General features: G+C 40.6%; 2 non-coding genes across 2 annotated transcripts; one reads left to right on the top strand and one right to left on the bottom strand.

Moving 5' to 3' along the window:
• The first annotated feature begins 212 nt into the window (after positions 1 to 212).
• On the top strand, positions 213 to 318 carry LOC121988121. Its single transcript, XR_006113880.1, has one exon. It is a non-coding gene; the product is annotated as a small nucleolar RNA R71 (small nucleolar RNA).
• A 7,757-nt stretch (positions 319 to 8,075) lies between these two features.
• LOC121988202 lies at positions 8,076 to 8,185 on the bottom strand. Its single transcript, XR_006113939.1, has one exon. It is a non-coding gene; the product is annotated as a small nucleolar RNA R71 (small nucleolar RNA).
• Positions 8,186 to 20,166: the final 11,981 nt, after the last annotated feature.

Here is a 20,166-nt window from a genome sequence, read left to right as displayed (position 1 = left end):
CTTTCATGGTTTACACTTCTGAAGTTCTTGGGAGAAATTTCATCCAACTTTTATCTGACCCTTCATGAATATTCAATGCCACTTGATTAATTAATGTGAATGCTTCTTCCACACTTTTATTCATAAAAGAACCTCCAACATATAAATCCAATAGTGACTTATTTGAAAAAGAAATCCCCATGTAAAATATATGAAATTACAGCCATCTTTCTAAACCATGATGAGGACACTATCTTAATAAAATTTTGAATCTCTCTCATGCTTCAAATAGTAATTCTCCATCTTCTTAAGCAAAACTTATAATGCAATTCCTCATATACATTGTTCTTCTTGGAGGGAAAAATGATTGAGAAATCGTTGCTCCAATTGTTCCTAATTTGTGATGCTTTGAGGACAGAGAGAATAAAATCAAGTCTTTGCCCTATCCTTGATACTGAAAGGAAATGCCATCAACTGAATAACATCCGCTAAAACACCCTCCCAGTTCACCATATCACAAAGCTCCAGGAATGTCTCAAAGTGCAAATATAGGCTTTCTGATACTTCTCCTCCAAATTTATGACCTTGTATCATAGAAACTATTTCTGAGTCTAGTTGAAAACTTTTTTCTTAAATATGAGGTTGCACAATCAGAGATAAAAATCTTGCAGAAATGGGTGCAGAAAATTCTCCAAGGGTGTGTTTGGTTCAACTTATCATGTATAACCTTGGTTATGTGATTACCAAGTAATCATATAACCAAAATTATGGGGAATAAAACATAACCAATTAATGTTGTTGAGTTCGACATAGGTAATGCAACAAAAACATATTTGTTTGAAGGTTTTAATGAATAACCTAGTTTAATATTTACTATATTACCCTTAGTTACAAAATCAATCATATATTATTATTATTATTATTATTATTATTATTATTTAAACTCTACATTTTGTTTTCAGGGTTTTTTATTTTTTATGTATTTTTTATTTTTTTATTTCTTTTCGTATTTTTTATTTTTTTTATTTCATTTCATTTTTTTTATTTTTTTAAAGTTTTTTAAAAAAATTTATGTTTTTTATTTTTTTATTTTTTCTTTTTTCTATGTTTTTTTTTAATATTTTTCTATTTTTAAATATTTTATGTTGTTATTATTTTTTAAGCTTTTTTATTTATTTTTTTTATGCTTTTTCAATTATTATTATTTTTTTATTATTTTCTCATTTTTCTTATTATTTTTTAATTTTTTTACGTTTTTTCTATTTTTTTAATTTTTAAAAATTGTTTTATGTTTTTTAAAGTTCTTTATTTTATTTTTTATATTTTTTATTTTTTTATTTACATTTTTCTTTTTTATCACATTTTTCTCTTATTCGAGGGTATTTTGGATAAAAAAAATTCGTTAACCCCGGAATCAAGAAAAACCTCAATTTTCTGAGGTTTTTCGATTCCGGATTGCATGTCCCTTTGGCTGACGTGTCGGGCATGGAACATTACTCGAGAATCATTGATTACCTAAACCAAACAGGATTTTCATTGATAACCTTGGATGGATAACCAAGGTTATCAGGGATAACCCCCAACCAAACGCACTCTAAAGGGTCTGCTTGACATGCTAGTGCTTATAGTATCTAAAAAAATTATGAGAAAATATAGAAATATAGAATTAAAGACAAACAAGGAAATGAAAATTCTATTAACAAGTTTAGAGTAACTCATATATTAATCAACTAATGTTAATGTGAATAGTCCCCGACAACGGTGCTAAAAACTTGATGTATGTCCGCAAGTATACGGGTGTCATCAAGTAATAATATATCGATCCCACAGGGGCTGTTGATTAAGCACTAGTTAACTTCACAGGTGAATTATCTAGACAATCGAAAGGGTGGTTTTGGTCACTAACGCTTAAGAGAGAAAGAGAAGAGAGAGAGAAGGAAAGACAGCGAAAAGAGAGCAGAGAGAGAGGTAGCGTAAGTGAGTGAAAAGTGATAGATTCTAGGATTTCGATTTCGTTATTATACTAGTTAATGTCCCTATGCATTGTTCATCTACCTAACTTCATGCTTACACTTGTGTAGGAATTCAAACTAAAGTCTGACACAACCCCCCACACAGCTTATACCAGAGAGTTTACCTAAGTTCCAGCACCATTAAGTAAAGAAGTAGCTCTAGAAAGTTCGATAATGGGATATCCCTATCACTAGGGCCCCTCGGTCATACAACCCTCGAGTTAACTGATTTACTTTCTAATGGTAGATTAATATAATTAAGTACAAGAGGTAATCTAGAAAGTTTGGCTCAAGGGATACTCTCTGTCACAGGGCCCTCCGGTCATACAATCGCTAGATTATACAAATTACTTCCTAACATTAATTTGAGAAAACTCTCTAAACTCTAATTAACCTCCCTAGTAGAGAATCGATCCCCATTTCAAGGAACACTATAGAAAGTAAGGGATATCTTCTATCACAAAGTCCCGTGGTTTTATAATCCAAGGTCCTTCCTCTATATGGTGATCATAACCCTATATCTACATGAATTGACCTCACACACATTTTGTCAAACACATACAAGGAACAACACATAGAACATGGCATAAACACTTTATAGAATAAGAAAATGTCCAAATACATAGTTTATAAAACTACATCACATCACAACTACTTCCTACATCCTAGATCTAGAGAATCTACCATATAGCAAAGAAGAAACAACCAAGAGATAATAAGTATAACATCTATAACTCAAAACATGGATTGAGAGAGAAGAGAATGCTTATCGTTGTGTCGCCGGTCTTCTAGGTTGGACTTCTTGCTCCAGAGATGGACAAATCATCAGAGATGATGAAGAAGGCCTCTCCAGGATTTTCCTCTAAGGGGAGAACCCTTTCCTTCAAGGAGAGGGATGAAGTCCCAAACCCAAGATGTGTCAAAGAATGAGGTTCTTGACCCTTTTATACCTCCTCCAAACTGCCCAGAAAAAATAGGATTAAACGGGTCCAGTAAACTAAGTTTTTGTACCCCCTTAAACCTAGTTTTTCATAATTCACCCTGAACCAAAGTTGAAGCCCTTGAAATTATATATAATATTATATTTAGATCAAGCCCTACCTCTAACTGAATTGAAAGTTATGGTGGTTCAAAGTTTGGTCTGTAGTCTGGGCAGAGGTCCCAATGAAGCCTCAGTTTAGAGGCACGACCATGCCTTTTAGAATAGATAGACTCTTATCTCTATTAAACCTAAAGTAATGTTTTAGATCTTAAAGTTAGCTATGTTTTGGTATAAAGAAGTGCTAGTAACTCCAACCGAGCAAAAAGTTATGGTCATTTTACGATTGGTCTGCAATCTGCCCAGAATTCAGCATGGCTCTATTTTTATATGGCATGGCCTTGGCTTCTATGCCACATGACCATGTCAAAAGACATGGTCATGGCATGTATGGCCTCGGCCGGAGAGGCATGGTCGTGTGAAACCATACTGCCATGGTATGCATGGCCTTTGGAAAAATACCACGACTGTGCCATTTGGCACGGCGGCGCCTTACTTCACCTCTGGAACTTTGGCACGGTCATGCCATTTGGCATGGCCGAAGCCTACTTTACTTCGGGATGGCCACACGACTGTGTGATTTCAAATGGCCTGGTTGTTGATATTCCCTATGTTCGCTCCAATGCACATTTTTGCTCTATTTTTACTCCAAATGACGTCCTATCAATCAAAATATGCAAACAACATATCTCTAAATAAAAGAAGTAGAAATATGATATTATAATGAAATAGGGTGTAATAAACATAGATTATGCTCATAAAAGATAATTAGATGTGCATCAAAATATACATAAAAGTGTATATAATCTATGCATATCATCGTGTCATCCTTCTCGCTAGCTGCATCTTCTGCTCAACTTCTTATATTTCTAAGTTCTTGCATACTTAGACACAAGGATCAAAATATAATATAACCTAACTTTGACTTGGTTGGCCACATCAAAACCAACCCGGAGTACTTACAAGACATAGGCGTGAGAGCATGCTCTCTTATAACTCGGTCGAACGACTCAGGAGTCTAGGACATTGGCATGAGAGCATGCTAGATTATAACTCAGTCGGATGGCTCGGGAGTCTGGGACATAGGAGTGAGAGCAAGCCAGCTTATAACCCAACCGAATGGCTTGGGAGTCAGGTACATTAGAGCGAGAGTATGCTCACTTATAATCCGGTCGAATGGCTCGAGAGACTTGGACATAGGCGCAAGAGCATGCTCGCTTATAACCCGGCTGGACAAATCAGGAGTTTAGAACATAGGCACAAGAATATTCTTGATTATAACTCATCGAATGGCTCGGGAGTCTAGGACATAGGCACGAAAGCATGCTCTCTTATAATCCAGCCAAAAAACACAGGATTCTATGACATAGGCATGAGAGCATGCTCACTTATAACCTAGATAAATGGCTCGGGAGTCTAGGACATTGGCACAAGAGCATGCTCACTTATAACCTAGACAGAATGCTTGAGAGTTTAGGACATAGGTGCCAGCGTATGCTCACTTATAACTCAGTCAAATGACCCAGGAGTCTGGGACATAGGCGTGAGAGCATGATCGCTTATAACCCGATAGAATGACTCAGGACTCTGGGACATAGGTGAGAGAGAATGCTCACTTATAACCCAACCAAACAACTTGGGAGTCTGGGACATAGGTGTAAGAGCATACTCATATATAACAAGGCCGAACAAATTGAGAGTTTGGGACATAGGAGTGAGAGCATGCTCTGTTATAACCCGACCAAATAGCTTGGGAGTCTGGGACATTGGCGCGAGAGCATACTCTCTTATAACCCATTCGGATGGCTTGAAAGTCTAGGATATATGTGTGAGAGCATGCTCACTTATAGCCCTGTCGAATGGGTTAGGAGTCTAGAACAAGTACGAGATCATTCTCACTTATAACCCAATTGAACGGCTCAAAAGTCTCAGATATTGGTAAGAGAGCATGAGAGCATGCTCGCTTATAACCCGATCGTATGACTTAGGAGTCTAAGAAATCAACAAGAGAGCATGCTCATTTATAACTTGGTCAAACTGCTTGGGAGTATGGGATATGGGCGAGAGAGCATTCTCGCTTATAACCTAGCCAAGACGGCTTGGGACTCTGGGACATAGGCATGAGAGCATGCTAACTTATAACATGACCGGACAGCTTGGGAGTCTAGGATATTGGCATGAGAGCATGCTTGCATATAATTCAGTTAGATGGCTTAGAAGTCTGGGACATTAGTGTGAGAGAAAGCTCACTTATAACCCATTCGAACGGCTAGGGAGGCAAGGACATATGCGTGAGACCATGCTCTCTTATAGCCTAGCTAGATGACTTAGGAGTCTAGGACATTGGTGCAAGAGCATGCTCACTTATAACCTGATCGAATATCTCAAGAGTCTGAGATATAGGGGCATGAGCATGCTCGCTTATAACCTAGTTGAACAACTTAGGAGTATGTGACGTAAGCGCGAGAGCATGCTCATTTATAACCCGATTGAATGACTTGAGAGTCTGGGACATAGGTGCAAGAGCATGCTAGCTTATAAGCTGGCTAGATGGCTTGGGAGTCTGGGACATTGGCACCAAATCATGCTCGCTTATAACCTGACCAGACAGCTCGGGAGTTTGGGACATAGGAGTGAGACCAAACTCACTTATAACCCAGTCGAACGGCTTGGGAGTCTATGATATAAGTGTCAGAGCATGCTTCCTAATACCCTGGACGGATGGCTAGGGAGTCTGGGACATTAGCACAAGAGCATGCTCAGTTATAACCTGGTCAGACGGCTCGGGAGTATGGGACACAAGCACAAGAGCATGCTCACATATAACTTGGCCAGACAACTTGGAAGTGATGTGCGTAAATATTATGATAGTTTATGCATGCTTTTACACACATTCGCTTGCTTTATACATACATATTTTTCGTATGATCACCTCTTTTATCATGTATTCATCATATATATTCTTTTGCACAGATATCTACTCTTTGTTTGGTTTTGTGTTGACAGGAACAACTTTCGGAGCTAAGCATTTGTCGACGCACCAGAGTGAGCTAGAGAGCACGGTCATGCAAACCTTGCACGACCGTGTGGCAAAATAGAAGAGGAGAAGTGCACGCTCGTGCAACCCTTGCACGGTCGTGCGGCCAACCCAGAGGCAGATCAGAACACGGTCGTGCAACCCTGCATGGTCGTTCCTCCCATGACCAAGATCAAGCAGCACATGGTCGTGCAAGCCTGCACGGCCATGTCCATAGAGCCGAGTCCCAGCATCACACGGTCGTGCCAATTGGCATGACCGTGTAGTGCAGCCAGAGCCAAGAAAGGGCACGACCGTGCCGCCGTGCCACTCCCTAGCCTATAAAAGGGGTTTTAACCCTTTTTCCAAGGGGGGGGAGCCGGGAGGCGAGCCGTCAAGAGGAGAAACACTCTGGTGCCATTCCACACCGTCCAGGACATCGATCCAACGACCTTTCATCACCACATCAACTCCAGAAGCAAAGGATTGGATCCGAAGATCACTCATCATCGTTGGATAAGCATACTTCTTCTTTCTCTCTTTGCTTTTGAGGATTGTATGTTTAGATTCATTATGTCTTTGGGTTTTTCTCCGGTGTCTATGGAGTAGAGTCCTTGTTCTAGGATGAGGGAGTAATTGTGGATTGGTTTTGATGTAAAACTCATGTTACGCTTATATTCATTGGATGATTTCGCTTGCTTTGTTTCGACTACTCGATCTCTTTCTCGTGTTGATTGATTGTGTAGGAATTGCCAACCTCGTAGAGGAAATACCTTAGATCGTACACCCAAGGGGCCCTAGTGACAGGGTTAACCCGTTCATGGACTTCTAGGGTACTTCCTTGAAAGAAAAGGCGATTTCTCCACAAGGAAGTAAGAGACCAAACTAAGCTTCTTAATTCTATCCTTGATAATATCAATAAGAGTCGTGTCCTTGTGATCTACCGAGATGCCCTAGTGACAGGGGTTAACCGTAATAGGATTTCATAGGGATCGTCTTTGTTTGGTGCTCAAGGATGGTTGCTTTAGCTTCCGGCGAATACATGCTGATGGACAATGAGTATAGAATAGCATGAGACACATCAATACCACGACAATGAAACCGAACTCCTAAAACTCTTCATTAACCAGGTTGATTTCTTCTCATTGCTAGTTCTCATTCTCCGCTTTCTAATCTCTTTTCTTAGATTACTTACAACCATCGATAGTGTAGCTAATCCTAAGTGTGTCATCACTAGTGCTTATAACCAGTCCTTGTGGGTTCGACAATATTTTATATTACTGACGACGAATCCGTGCACTTGCGGAATCATAACAAGTTTTTAGCGTCGTTGCCGGGGACTGCGTCTATAACATTGGTCATAGTCATACTAGATTAGACTAGACTTTGTTTTCTTTTTCTTTTTCTTTCCTTTAGTTTGCATTTAGAGATAAATAATTTTATTCTTATTTTTCTTTACTTTCTTCATTTTTATTAAAAACACCAAAAATAATATTATTTCATCTTTTCTTCTTTACTATATTTCATATCTTATTTTTTTTACATGCGAAGAGCTAATCTTTCAGGACAACTTCTACCATTCGATCCAGAGATTGATAGGACTTTCCTGAGAAGAAGAAACCTACAAAAGGAATTTCAAGCAGCACAAGAATCTTCAGAGATGGTTGATAAATTGTTGAAGGATTATGCAACACCTTATACATGAGGGGTTCGGTCTAGTATCACTCGACCGCCAATCGAAGGTAACAACTTTGGGATTAAGCCTGCAGTAATTCACATGGTTCAGCATAATCAATTTAGAGGAGGGCTGCATGATTATCCAAACCACCACTTGGAGCTTTTCTACAAGATCTGCGACACCATGAAAGTGGATGGAGTCCCTCCATAATCAGTAAGTTTATTGCTCTTCGGATTCTCCCTGAAAGACAGAGCCAAGCAGTGGCTAAATTCCCTTCCAGCAAATAGCATTACATCCTAGGAGCAGTGTGAGCAGAAATTCCTAGACAAATTCTATCCACCGAGAAAAACTACCCACATGAGGAATCTAATTGCAAACTTCAAACAGGTAGACTCGGAATCATTATTTGAAGCCTGGGACAGATTCAAAAGTATGTTGAGACAGTGCCCCCATCATGGCCTTGAGAAATGGTTGGTTCTACACACCTTCTACAATGGAATCAATTATCACACGAAGGTATCCCTCGATTCTGCAGTAGGAGGAGCACTGATGAACAAGAGCCTTGATGAAGCTGAAGAGATCATAGAGAATGTGGCACAGAATCACCATCAGTGGCCATCAGAAAGATCTGGTGGTTCTTTCTTAGGGAACCCAATAAAAGCGTCAGGAAAATTCGACGTAGATGCAGTCACTCTCATGTCTGCAAAGCTAGACGCTCTGACCAAGAAGCTTGAGGCCATGGGAAACAACAACCAATGGCGAATCCAGACAAAAAATCAAGGGGTTCTCAAAGAAGGGAGCTCGAGCTCGTCTTCCTTCTCGCTGCCGCTCGGACTGCAGCATATTAGTGGAATTTTCCAAGAGCAAGGGGGTGCTCAAGCACACCCCCACTCCCCCCTAGATCTGCCACTGACAACAACAACATGACCAATGCGATAGTTTGTGTTTGCGAGACTTGTGGAAGTACAGATCATGCTCAAGATACTTGCCTCCAAGAGTCAATACAAGCACAGATAAACCAACTTGAGTAGTGTGATGCAATAGTCAGCTACAACCAAAGGCAAAATAATCCGTACTCCAATACCTACAATCCAGGTTGGAGGAATCACCCAAACTTCTCATACCGGAATAATCAGGATCAAGGGCCAGCAAACCAAAGCTATCAACCTGGACAACAGAGCTATCAACCTGGAAAGCAAAACTATTCATCTGGACAATAAACTTTCTGACAGCAACCTTCACAACTATCCAGGATTGAAAAGATGATTGAAAAAGCTCTATCAGAGCAAAAAGAGTTAAAGAATGAGATCAAGTTGTTAACCCAAAAAATGGAAAATTCTGAGAAGCATCAAAAGATGCAAGACAGCCAGATAGTCCAGATAGCCCAATCTATCTCAAGAGCACAGGGAACATTTCCAGGGAAGCTAGATATAAATCCAGTGGAACACTGCAACCGCATTGAGCTGAGGAGCAGACGTACTGTGGGAGACCCCCCAAATCATTACTCAGAAGGAACCTGACTCAGAGAAAGAGCCCTCTCCCCTAATGCCCAATCAGACTCAAAACAAGGATGGAGAGGAGGTTACTAAGAAAGGTGAAGGAACTCTTCAAGTACCCCCACAGAGTCAGACGATTCCTTTCCCTCAGAAACTGATAACCTCCCAGAAGGATGAAGAGTTCAACCGATTCCTGAAGAATATCAAGGAAATTTGCATAGAATTACCACTGATAGATGCACTGCACCAAATACCGAAGTTCGTAAAGTTTTTAAAAGGTATTTTATCTAACAGGAGGCAGAAGGGCGACTTTGAGACCGTGAGATTAATAGAGAATTGCAGTGCTCTCCTTATGGCAAATTCTCCACTAAAGCTTCAGGATCCAAGAAGTTTCTCTATACCGTTCAAAATTGGTTCTGAACTCATACCGAGAGCTTTCTGCGACTTGGGGGGCCAGCGTTAGCCTACTTCTGTACTCTTTATGTAAGAAGTTGGGCCTCCAGAACATTAAACTGACCACTATGGCACTGCAATTAGTTGACCATTCATGCAGATACCCAATGGGAATAGTGGAAGACATGCCAGTAGAAGTGGGTGGATGTATCGTTCCCATAGATTTCATTATCTTAGATATGGAGGAAGACCCCAAGATACCTGTAAAATACGGCAACAAAATAATAATAAAAAATAGGGTTATTTGACAAATAATCTTATTGGAATTTTTAGAAATTTTGTGAAATTTTTCTAGAATTAATCGGAGCTTGTATGATGTATTTAGAGGGGATGTACTAACGAACCCGATAAAAGCCTGTTTGGAAAACCCAAACATGGGAGTTGATTGAGGAATAAACTTAGGTCTTGATTTATCAAAACCTAAGTTCTAAATATAAATATCTCTCCTCCCCTAAGCTCTCGGCGCAAAAACCCTTGCCTTTGCCCGTGCCCTAGCTTCCCCTCCTCCCCCTCGCGGTGCCGAACTCCCCTTTTCCTCCTCACTGCCGCCCGACGCCGCTCCCTCCTCAATCGCCGACCCCTCCATCCTTCCTTTTCTCCTCAGCCGACGACACCCTTGCAATCTTGAAGTCGCAGCGCCGCCGCCTCCTTTTCTCATCGCGGATGCCAAGTACTCACCGGAAGCCGAAGCCGCCACCATCTCCCTCTTCCGTGCCCTAGTATCGTCTCCTCTGCTCTAGGATTGGTCTTCACTCTCGACCTACCCTTCCTTCAATGGATCGCCGCCGAGCAGTAGAGATTCGGCTTGGGACCGAGTTCACCTACAAAAATTCCCTTCTCCGCTTGATCTGAGCCGCGTGAGGTGGTTCTGTCATAGAGTGCCTCACCATAAAGGTTCGGCTGCAAATTTCCAGCAGCAGGTATCACCGGCGGGGATCCTCAGCAGTTGTTTTCCGGCCGTGAATCAGTAGCTTTGTAGAAACTCCGGTTGTGGATCTGTGGCAGAGGGCAGCACCACTGTGCTTGTGCCGGCAGTAACACCTCCTGGCAGTGGGTCAACCGAGGTGAGACTATTGTAGAGTAATGCGTTGGGTTATGAATACTTAGTGTTAATTGAATCTGTATCGGTGTTATTTTGTATTTAGGGAAGAAATTCAGGTTTTGGTAACCCTAATTGTTGTAGTGTAAAGCCGGGGGTTTGGATTTGTTTGAGTAGAACAATAATGGGGATTAGTAGAGGGTAATGCATGAGCTCGGATTAGTTACTTGTTTCGCATACTGGTTTAGCTATATAAATTCTTACGAATTTGGTAAAAATTGTAATGTTGACGCAGGATTTTAATCGAGGCTGGTGTCGTGACGAAGTTGATATTTGATTCGATCTACATATAAGGCGGGTATTTCTTGCTTTGTCTCTTTAGTCCTTTGAACTTGGTGCATGAGCTATTTTTGGATAAGAACTGCCTTATCTTGACTCCACTCATAATTTTTCCTATGCTTGATACTTCCACTCAAAATCTTTGAGTTACTCGTTTTTATATCTATACAGTCTCTTTTGTTATCCATGATCAGTAGCAGATACTAGATACCATGTTTGTATGCTTTGACTGTTATTTATTTATATATTATGTTGATGCTTCTATTATAGCATACATTTCCTTATATATATATATGATGATATTGCATTGTTCAGATCGTGTCATTGCATGCCGCGATCCTCGGCTCGAGAGGGTAGGCGGAGTTGATGCCGCTTGTCTGTCATGCCACACTCGGCCGTTCGTGTGGTGGTAGTGGAGTATGAGGCAGGACCCCACCGCGGATGTAGCTAGTTAGCTACTACGTATCAACCGGTAGTTCGTGTGAGTGGTAGGAGTGGTGTCTGATCATCGACCCGGCCTCCGACCACAGTCGTGGTGCGAGAGGTGGGCGGGAGTGACCATCCGTCATACGCTGTTATTATATTTGCTTTGTTGTTGTTGTTTACTTATTTACTGTTGTTGTTTACATACATGTTATTGCTTGTATATACCTTGCTTGTTGTCTATGTAGTTATGAGTAGTACTGTAGCAGATTAGTACCAGTTCTGTCCTACTATACCTAGCCTAGGATATGGTTTCAGGTATGAGTAATTATTTTGGTTCTATTATAGTATCTGCTATCTTGTATGAGACTGTATACTCTTGGCTCACTTTCTACTTATATGTTATGTTCATGCACTATCTCTCTCCTTACCCGCTGAGTTCCAATACTCACCACCCCGCAAAATGATTTTCTTTCGCCAGGTAACCGGTAGATGAGTCATGGATGCTTGGAGAGTCCCAGCTGCCAGTCCCACGACGCACTCGAGGATAGTTTCTTTTCTTTTGGTTTTGGTTGCTAACGCTATTTATGTTTTGGTTTTGTGAACTTGGTATTGTATGCTTCGATATGGATTTTGGAGTCTAGTCCGGTGGTTGTAGGTAATTTAGTTAGTGACTTTGTCGGTCATACATATGTTCGTATCATTTTATGTTTTCCGCTGTGCATGTTTCCAGTCGTGTGGGTTGTTGTTAACTGTGTGGTTGTTTTTATTTATTTATGTCCAGCCAGGTAGGCTGTGTATATTAATTGCGTGTTTGTGTTATTTCTATATTGTTATCTATTCCAGCCGCATGTGGCTGAGGTATATGGTGATGTAGTAATGCTTCAGATTGTCCGCCGTACAGGGGGGATGCTGCCGAAATTTCTTCGGACAGAGACTCCTCTGGGGCGTGACAATACCGATCATCCTTGGAAGATTATTCCTTGCCACAGCTGGAGCCATTATTGATGTAAAAAGTCACAGGTTATCCTTGGAGATCGGCAAAGAAAAGATCGAGTTTGATTTATCTTATTCCTCCATCTGCAACCCCTCTTCTCAGGACAATTCTAATAAGATCAACATACACAAAGTCGAGGAGTGCAATTTCCATGAGAGTTCCCCTCCAGCAAGCAATAAGAAATACATTTGTCCTACACGAGCAAAACTAAAGTCGCAGGCTGGAGCATTAACCCTAGGAGGAGAGCCGTTCTTCCACGGGTTTAGTCCACACTAGATGAAACGGGGTCGAGCTAAAGACCTAAAACGAGCGCTTCTTGGGAGGCAACCCAAGGGTTTTTCATGCTAGTTTATTATTATAGTTTAGTTGATCATTTTTTATTATTTCTTTATTTTTGGATATTCATTTTCAGGATGTACAGAGCCTCCACGAGCTGGCCGTGAGCAGTTCATGGGAGTGGAGGCATCAAAGGAACCGAAAGAGCGAAAGGTGAGTCACCGTAAGCCTAAAGGAGTCGGTCGTATGATCCCACACGACCGTACGAAGCCAGCAGAGGGATGAAGGCCATGACCCATGCAACCTTGCACGGCCGTGTGGCCTATGCAGAGAGAAGATGGACACAGGCTGTGCCACTCAGTACGGCCGTGTGAGACTGCCAGAGAAGGAGATGACTCTGATCGTGCCAATTGGCATGGCCGTGAGACTTGACCCCAATTGGCACGGTCGTGTGACCTTGGTCGAGGGGAGAAAAGAGGAGGTCGTGTAAATCGACACAGTCATATAGAGCCCCACCTAACCCGGTCGTGTCTATAAGACACGGTCGTGCCCCTGCCCGTGTACGCCGCCCACTTCTCCAAAAAAAACCCTATTTCCATCTCCTTCTCTCCCAAAAGCCTTCTCCTCCCTACTACACTTCATCAAACCCTAATTTCCCACCTCTAGAGCTCACTTTTACTTAGATCTACATCTATATCTAACACTTCTTCAAGCCACAAATCTGGAAAGAGAGAAGAACCTTCCCTATTTTTCCATCCTTCTCCTCCTCTTCCATCCTCAAGACCCATCTCCACATGAAATTCCTCAAAACCTTGCACCATGTCACAGATCTTGAAGAGACTTCGTCGAGGAAGCAGTGGATCTGGCGAAGGAGATGCACTGGGAGGAGACAAAGGCAAAGGGAAGACTTCTTCTTCCAAAGGCAAAGGGAAGACTTCTTCTTCCAAAGGCAAAGGAAAAAGGGTGGCACGCGATGAAGGTAACGAAAATGAATTCAATATTATTTTTAGAAATCATGAACAAAAAACTAGATATGATATCCTTGTCGATAGGAAAATTACATACACTAAATATATGGATCCCATTACTATGGACATGTTAGGAGTTAGAGAGGATGTAGATTGGATGATAAGCTCTTTAGATTGGAATGATATTATGTACGCTCATGCACCGACTTACCCCCGCCTAGGCCTTGAATTTTTTTGTTCTATTGATGTTAAATTTTCTTCCGAGGATGACTACGTAGGGGTCATAACTTTTAGGATGATGAATAAAGAAGTTCGGTGGACTTTTAGTGTTTTCAATAATTATTTTGGTTTACCCATTGGTGGTGCCCGAGGATTTAGTGATGAAATAAGATGGAATGAATTTTGGACATCAATAACTGGATCAAAAGACCCTTATGAACCCTCTAGAGCCAAGGCATCGCACATGCAAAATCTGACCTTTAGATACCTTCACCAAGTGATGAGCAAAACGATCTTTGATCAAGGAGAGAGTGATGGGGTGGTTAGAAAGATAGAACTTAATTCTCTTTGGGCGATGTTAAATAAAGTTGATTTTGATTCCGGATTTCATTTTTTGCAAACTTTGTTGAGGGCAGCTAAGGCATCTTTGGGGATGATAGTGTTTGATGAATTGATCACCCAAGTAGCATTCAATTTGGGTTGTGCACTTGATGGATTAGAGGTTATTCATGGTAATGACAAGATCAACATCGATTCTTGTCTTGCTATGAAGATGATTTGTCGGGATGAGAATGGGTTTACTTTCCCTAGGACCAATGGTTTTCCATTACCCCTTCCTTGCCCCGAGCGCACTTCAGTTCGCGACCCCGCGAATGGGGTGATTACGGATTTACACCCCGAGACTGTACCCTCCATCTTAGAAGAAATCGAGTACCACCAAGAGCCCTCATCATCAGGATTCCCGCAGCCTTTCGGACATCCGGAACCTCCTAGGCACTCTTTTGCATATGGCACGGGATCCTCTATATTTGATTTTTCTGATTTCCGTACCTCTTTAGACTCCCTTCATGAGAAGCAAAATACTCAGCAACAATTGTTGGAGGGTCGCTTCAAGTTATCTAACGACCAGTTTAAGGAGGTACAAGATCATTTTCAGTTCGCTAGGGACTTCTATAGTCAGGTGACAGGGTTTGTTCAGGACTATGGCGTTGACCAGGAAAGAATGGGAAATTTTATGGATGATATGGATATCACTAGACAATAAGTAGATGCCCTTTATCAATATCATCAACACCTTGGTCATCTTCCTGGTATGCCTAGATTTCCCCCTCTCACACATCGGGGATTGATATGAGCAATCTGTCACATCTGCAAATCAAATTAACAAATGATATCACTGAACCCCTTAACTACACAATGATGTTGTAATAACGAGCCCAGGATCGAATCTCTCGAGGAACTAATGGTAGGATGTAATCTAGGATTGCATGTTATTCCTATTTTAGGGGGTTTTAAAATATAAATGGAGGTTTAAGCTTTGAATCTAAATCTAACAAATGAAAAGCAAGCAAATAAGAAACTAATCTAATGCATAAATGAAATGTACCTAGGAACCAACAATCAATCCATAACGCATTGTCACACTACGTTATGATTTAACTGTCGACTTACTTAAACTAAGAATGAAATAACTAGACATAAATGGAATATGATCTAAAGCAACATTTAAATCTTAACTACAAAAACTGAACTACTCAATAGTACTGTAATCTAAGCTTAAGCAAAATTAACAACAACTTCAAACTCAATTGAAACTAAATTACCCAATACACTTGAATTAAAACAAATAATCTAAAAAGAACTACAATTACATAATCCAAATAACATAAATTAAAATCTAAATCTATCCGCAATAAAAAGAATGCAAAAATTAAATCCTAAACCATCTCTACACCAAACCAATCTTCACGGAAACTTCTCCTTGCCATCACACAAGGAAGCATCAATGAAACCTCACTTCAGCAACCGGGGAAAACATTTTCAGTAACGAAGCTCAGCTCAACCTCCACCAGCATCGTAGGAAACCTCTCCAAACGAAACTGATGAAGATCGGAGCTGCCAAACTTGAAAAATCTGTAATTCCGTGAACTGTGAACTGTGAACTCTGATCTGATGTGGAGGTGATGATGGATAGAATGTCGTTGGAAATGGTTGAGTAGTAGTGGAGGAATGCCCCCAATGCTCTCTGATGGGAAGCGAAACCACTAATTGGAGGAACACCTCCAAATCGACGGCAGCAGAAACAGAGGATCGCAGACAGAATTCTCGCCGTAGGAATGCCTTGGAGCGAGGTCAGATGGCCAGAAGCTGGTCGCACGAATCTGAGAACATCGTCGCCGATGAAGTTGGCCGGAAAATGGATCTGGAAGTGGAGAAGGGGTCGGAATCACCGAGATATGCCGCGCGACGCGAAGCACAGGAGATCGACAAACACGAAGTTACTGTAGCTTCTATTTTAAATCATATCCAGATCTGAAAGGACGGCTGGGAGTAATTTGGATCTTGATCAACGGTGAAAAGTCACTTAAACTTCGATCTGAAGGTGCTGATCTTAATCTAGGGCCTGGATCTGCTCTCCCTTATGTCAGATGGACTAGATCTTCAATGGATGGCTCATATCCCTCCGATCTTTGATGAATGATCCATAATGCTCTGCAGCTTGATCTTCTCATTTAAACTCTGATTCGAGCACAAATTCGGTTCGAATAGATCCAAATCCAAAATCCTTTGATGCCTACAAAATAAGAATCAAATATTAGCATCAAATAGCACCAAAAATAAGATAATTTGTAATTAAGTCCAAGAATAAAGATAATGCATGAAATGTGATGCATATATAGGTTTCATCTATGAATATAACATCAAACCATGCATGTATGAATCAAAAATAATACAGTAAAATCATGGTTATCAAATCCCCCACACTTAGTCTTGAACGTCCCATGAAAGTAAAGAAAACTAAAAATCATCTCCACATAAATTTCCTAGCAATACCTAGTAGATAGTAAAAGGAATTTAACTAAGACCATCTAAAGATCACAAACAATTATGAATACAATCCAAACAATAATCAGTAGGTATGGTAGTTTCAATCCAATTGAAAAATTAAGCAAGACGCAATCTCACAAGTGATTTACCTATTTTAACTCTCACACTCAAACATGTATAAGTGGAGCTCACTTAATGCAACTCACAACATTTTACTACCATAAACTTGCTTATTTTCTAATTCTCCACCACTATAAAACATAGCATACATGAATCAAAAGGATTTTATCAACAAGAATTGAAATGAAATCAAAAAGAACAATTAAAGTGGATGAAATAGGCAAAAGAAAAGAATTCAATAAAGAAAGTGAGAATATGAGAGTATTGGAGGAATATACTGTTGGGACCTTGACATCCGCTAGAGGGGGGGTGAATAGCGTCTCACCCAAAACTTTACTTCCTATAATGTTAGTGCACAGCGGAATACAAAAACAAACTAACAAATATGAAAGTTAACCTAAAACAAGAAGGAAGAAGACAACAAACCAAATACAAACCCTAACACAAGGCGTTTACGTGGTTCGGAGATAACTTGCTCCTACTCCACGGCGTGTCTGTAAGGTGGACGATCCCTCAATCCGTCGGTGGATTAGTCCTCGGCAAACTCCGGCTACTCAAGCAACTCCTTGTGGGTGGAAAAACCTCACCATAACACCAACCAAGAACACTTGGACACAAGAGAACCTTGAGCACGTTTGGTGACTACTAATTAGGCTTTAACCAAGTCTAATTTCGTCACCTTGGTCGGCCATCCCAAGCTCCTTCTTATAGAGCTTGGAGCAAATCAGTAAGCTGATTTGCCCGTTACCAGTCGACTGGTCCTTGCACCAGTCGACTGGTGCTAACCCAACGGCTCTCTCAACGGCTCTCTACAGTGCACCAGTCGACTGCTACAATCATCAGTCGACTGCTACAGTAACGCTATAGTACTGCTACAGTAAACGCTAATTTTAGGATTTTGCCTCAAGTACATTCACTAAGCACTCGTTCTCGCCCGACCCACCTAGACCTAGCCTTCTAGCCTCCTCCATCAGCCTCGGGTCCCTCGGATGTCTCCCCATCCTTCACGTCTTGCCTTCTGGAGCTTCCTTCGGCCTTGTCCATATTTTCGGGTCTTCCTTTGCCAAGAGGCTCCTCACCTCCGGGGCTTCATCCATTGCCAAGTCACATTTGGACTTACGTTGCCAAGACTACATGCTTGGACTTACACCACCAAGACTCATCCTTGGACTTTCCTCCTTTGCCAAGATCACACTTGGACTTTCCTTGTTGTACCTGTATCTTGCACACTCACAATGCATATCAAATACAACAATAAACCTAACTTAAACCTTTGCCCAAACATCAAAACTTAGGGCACCTAGATTGCTCCAACAATCTCCCCCTTTTTAATGTTTAGCAACCTGTTTAAGTTAGGAAAACATAAATGCAATACATATGCAAATAAATATGCAAATCAACTCATGCATAAATAATGGAACCTAAATCCCTAGGCTCCCCCTTCACCTAAGCTCCCCCTTGAGCTAGGATTTCCCGCAAAGGTAAACTTCTCCCCCTTTGCCTAAACAATCGCTCCCCCTTCACCTAAGCTCCCCCTCGAGTTAGAATTTCTTGCAAAGGTGTATAGGTTTCCCACTTAAACCTAGACTTCTCCCCCTTTTCCATACATCAAAAAGAGCTCCAACAATATCCCAATTGTTAAAAACATGTCATCCAAATTGACCCTAAACTCATGTAGTTATCCCCCATGGATCTCATACATTTAAACGAGTTGACACGGTCAAGAACAACGTTGAAAAACACTTTTAGGTTGGTATCAGTCGACTGAACTAGGTACCAGTCGACTGCCCCCTTCGACAGAACCTTACAGAAGCATTCTATGGTCGAAATCTACTGTTACTAGTCGACTGGTATCGACAAAATGAGCTTACAGAAACATTCTGTGCTCAAAAATACTGTTACCAGTCGACTAGTATCTGCACCAGTCAACTGGCACCCTATTTCTGCAAAAATCAGCCTTTTTAGGCCAACTTCAGAAATACACCAGAAATTTCCTAGACCTCCAAAAATCCCTAAATTTTGTGGAGAGGTCTATTGTACCCTTGTATATTTGGGAAATATATATATAAAAATATATTTATCACAAATCCCAAGATTGACATAAAATTCAAAACTAACTAAATAGTTCAATTGAACATTGACCTAAAGTCCTAGTTTTGGCTTCCTCTTGATGTATCTGCCCATACTAAATCACAATACTTCCCTAGCATGGGTTTATATGACATCTATACATCAAAAACTAATTTTTATGCAATATGACCTCCAATGTCATATTTTCATGCATGAAACACATCCTAATTGTGCCAACCCACTAGGTTAGAGACTTAAGTCTGTCTCCTAACCACTTTGCACATTTGATAACCCATCTATCATAGGTCCAAAAAGCTCTTCCTATGCTTAGGAATCTTAACCTTAGTCACCTCCCTTGGTGACTCATCCACTATGGCTATGCCACTTTGATGCACCTCGGGTGACACTTGGCCTACTAAACTCACCTTCTTAATCTTAGACACCTTGTTTTTGATTAATTTCTTCTTGTCCTTAATCTTTGACACCTCATCCTTGCTATAATTATATGATACCCTAGCATATTCCTTCTTATTGGCCTTGGATGACTCTCCCTTGTCCTTGGTAACACCTCTCATACCAATGTCATGTGCTACCTTAACACTTGACCTCCTTTTGGTCTTGGAAAAGATTTTTATGTTTTCAAAGAGTAACTCCCCCTAAAAACATGGTCAAACTTCTATCATTGCACCAACAATGACTTGGGGTTCCTAAATAATTAAGAAAACCAAAACTCGAAGTTTTGAGGTTCAAAATTCAATAATGAAACTAAACCTCAACCGAAACTTCACTTTGGTTTTTCTTAACCAATCCATACTTGTTTTCATCATGAAAATTCATGTAGACATTATTTAGGGTATACTTTATCAAGGAAAAATAGTTTTCTATGAAAATAGTTCCTATTTTCAAAGATTGACACAAATTTGAAAACTCTTGAAAACTTCAATGTTTTCTCCTAGTTTGTGTCTAACTTTCCAATGATGATTACTATCAAAAGATAGTCTTCACCAAGGTTTTTCAAAAGTATTTTAAAATCTTTTTCAAAATCAATATCCAACCACGTTCTTTGGGCTCAATGCACATGACTTGTACATTAGCTTTCCCAATGATTGGAAGACACATAACTATGTGTTTTGATGAACCTAAAACTCAACAAGATGCACTAGATCAACATCTTGAGTTTTGTTCACTATCTTAACATCTCACTTGTATCTAA

The sequence above is a fragment of the Zingiber officinale genome, chromosome 5B (genome assembly GCF_018446385.1).
Source record: "Zingiber officinale cultivar Zhangliang chromosome 5B, Zo_v1.1, whole genome shotgun sequence".
Lineage (NCBI taxonomy): Eukaryota > Viridiplantae > Streptophyta > Magnoliopsida > Zingiberales > Zingiberaceae > Zingiber > Zingiber officinale.
This window is presented reverse-complemented; position numbering and strand designations above follow the sequence as displayed.